The 3,178-nt window shown below is 46.1% G+C and overlaps 1 pseudogene; it reads left to right on the forward strand.

Moving 5' to 3' along the window:
• Positions 1–591: 591 nt before the first annotated feature.
• LOC138444192 (small ribosomal subunit protein eS27-like) lies at positions 592–823 on the forward strand (annotated as a pseudogene).
• The last annotated feature ends 2,355 nt before the right edge of the window (positions 824–3,178 follow it).

The raw sequence follows: 3,178 nt of genomic DNA on the forward strand, positions 1-3,178 counted from the left end.
TGTCCCCAGGAGCCTCTGAGACAGGACTTATTGGCCGAGTAGTTATACCTTTCTGCATTTTCTTTACTGTGTTGTTGACAATCTGCACACATCCAGAGAACTAAAAATAAAGAGCAGGAGGGCTGACTTGTTTGAAGCTGGGTCAGTGTTTATTTTCTCAAAGATTGAACTTCCTTGATGTGGATGTAAAGCTACATTAAATGGGCCTTGGATGCATGGACTGTGGTCTGTGTTTTAAATATACAGACAGGGAGGATTTGCCTTGAAAATCTGAACTGTGGAGTCCCTGTCTCTCTCACCTTGCCGCACTCCCAGGTCAGGTCTAGGACGTGGGAGACACACTCCACGAATCTTCTACTTTGCCCCGGTGCTGCCTGATTCTACTTCTCCCCCTGCCTTGACACACTGAGCAAATGGACACCCTTCTCGAGGCCTTACTGTCCCCATCTGGCAAGTGGGTCAGTGAAATAGAATGGGGGGAATGATGGCGGAATATTGATCTCAACTGTTTTAGTGTCTTAAGGATAGAAGTGGTTTGTGACAAAAGAGAGATGAAGCCCTTTCTGGTGGTGATGACCTCCCCACAAGAACATGCCTCTCGCCAAGGATCTCCTTCATGCCTCTCCAGAATAGAAAACACAGGAAGAAATGCCTGGTTCCTATTTCGTGGATGTGAAATGCCCAGGCTGCTATACAGGCACCACCATTTTTAGCCATGCGTAAACAGTAGTCTTGTGTGTTGGCTGCTCTTACTGTCCCCTGCCAGGCCATGAAGAAAAACAAGCTTCCAGAAGGATGCTCCTTCAGGCGGAAGCACCACTGAGAGCACCCTATACCAAGGTGAATGGAAAAGCATCCCAATAAACACATTTTGGATACAAAAGAAAGAGAAAAAGACAGATGAAAAGCCAGTCCTCCAAGACCTTGATGCCCTTTCTTTCTTATTCTGCCCAGCTAGAGATTAAAATGCCTGGGTTCCAGCCCCAAGGCTCAAGACCCCTGGCAGTGAGCCCAGGTAACCACCGTATGCTCAGAGCTATCTCTTCTGTAGGTTCCATTTACAAAGCGGTAATGCCAAGGAAAGGGCCATGTGTAACTTACTCCCTAAATCCTCAGTGCCAGCTTCTCCAGTAGGTGCAATAGACAAGGTGCCTAAAGTCCTGGCTTGGTTAATTTTATGTGTCAGCTTGACTGAGCCATGAGATGCCCAGATATCTGGTTAAACATTATCCTGAGTACGTTTGTGTTTCTGGCTGAGATTTGAATCAGTGGACCCACGGAGCAGATTGCCCTGTCCAGTGTGGGTGGGCCTCATCCAATTTGTTGGAGGCCTAAATAGGACAAAAGAAGGCAGAACAGGGAGGCTTTCAAGTTCTCTTAGCCTGGGACATTGATTTTCTGTCTTCAATCTCAAACTCAGATAAGAACTTATGCCATTGGCTCTCCTGGTTCTTCAGGTTGTCAGCTGAAGCCTGTAGGACTCCTTGGCCTCTGTTACCACATGAGCTAATTCCTTACAATAAATCTCTTCATATATTTATATATCTATATATCTCCTACTGGTTTTCTTTCTCTGGAGAACCCAGACTAATACAGTTACTGGTACTTCTAGGGGTCTGTGAAAACGTTGCAGTTTTTTTAATCAGAAAGAGAAGACAAATATAATAAAAATGAATATACAAAAAAACTAATCAAGGCTGAATTATACTTGTCTTTATGCCAATGTAGTCACAAAGTATACTTTTAAATATATTTTTATAGAAGAATAAGCCTATAAGGGGACAAGTGCCTAAAGCCCAGGAAAGCCATAATGTGACCCCATTCACCCTCCATAGTGCTCCATCCTTGAGGATTGGGGTCATTTTATCTGGGAACCAGTGTCCACCCATTGGTTCAGTGGGTTGACCAGGATGGTGTCTTTATGGCCTTGAACTGACCTTGAAGGTGAGGTTATTTTGGAGTTGTCCTCTTGAGTTGTTTCTATTAATAGAACCGTGTGTGTGTGTGTGTGTGTGTGTCTAGTGGGGGTGGGTCTAGCTGTGCAGAAGGCAGAGTAAACCAGAGCTAGGAATTTGATATCAATAGCTTCTCCTTCAGAAGAGGTTGGCTGTAAGGAGCACCATCCCTACCTCCACCCCGACCAGTTTTCCTCTGTGTCCTGTCCTGGTTCTTGTCTAATTAGGTTGACCTCTCTCTCCTAGAGACCAGGACTCAATATTTAGTCTCCAAGATATATCAGATACTGCTTGGGGGCAGAGATCAACAACACCATGCCTGTAGCCTTTGCAAGCAGTTTTCCCTGGTGGCTCAGACAGTGTAGAAACTGCCTGCAATGCAAGTGACTTGGGTTCACTCCCTGGGTTGGGAAGACCCCATGGAGAAGGGAGTGGCTACCCACTCCAGTATTCTTCCCTGGAGAGTCCCATGGATGGAGGAGACTGGTGGGCTACGATCCATGGGATTGCAGAGTCAGACACGACTGAGACACACACACACAAAGCCTGTAAACAAGCTGACGGAAGAGCGCCAAGTGCTGTGGGAAGCCCCGTTGTAATTCTGCCTGGGTGAGCCACGAAGACGTCACACGGGTGCGAAGGCTTGAGCAAGCCTTGGAAGTATGGTTGTGATTTTGACCACAGATGGAGCCTCAGCAGAGAGGGGGAGAGGGCGTGTATCCTTCCATCTGCCCAGAGGGAAGAATTTGTTTGTGATCATGAGAAATGAGATAGAACTGACGGCAGTTACGTGAAATGAGTTCTGTCCGTTGTGAGCCCCAAATTACAACTCTGTCCTGTGACAGTGTAAAATGATTTCTCCCAGCTAAGAAACAGAAGCAAACGTAAAGGGCCCAGTGGTTGAGACCTCGCCTTCCAATGCAGGGAGTCAGATTTGATCCCTGGTTTGGGAGCTAAGATCCCACATGTCTCAGGGCTGAAAAACCAGAATATAAACAACAGAAACAATATTGTAACAAATTCAATAAAGACTTTTAAATGGCCCAGATTTTAAAAAAAAGAAACTGAAAAAAAAAAGAGTTCCCTGTCATAGAAGACCTACCACCACCACAAAGCATTCTGAGCCCTACAACCCTTGTGATCACCTGCACTTTGACAGGAAAAGAAGGGAAAGAAGGTCATGCCAACAGACAGCATGGCGCAGGCAAAGGGGAGGAGGGCCC

Source organism: Ovis canadensis, chromosome 7 (genome assembly GCF_042477335.2).
Source record: "Ovis canadensis isolate MfBH-ARS-UI-01 breed Bighorn chromosome 7, ARS-UI_OviCan_v2, whole genome shotgun sequence".
Classification (NCBI taxonomy): Eukaryota; Metazoa; Chordata; class Mammalia; order Artiodactyla; family Bovidae; genus Ovis; species Ovis canadensis.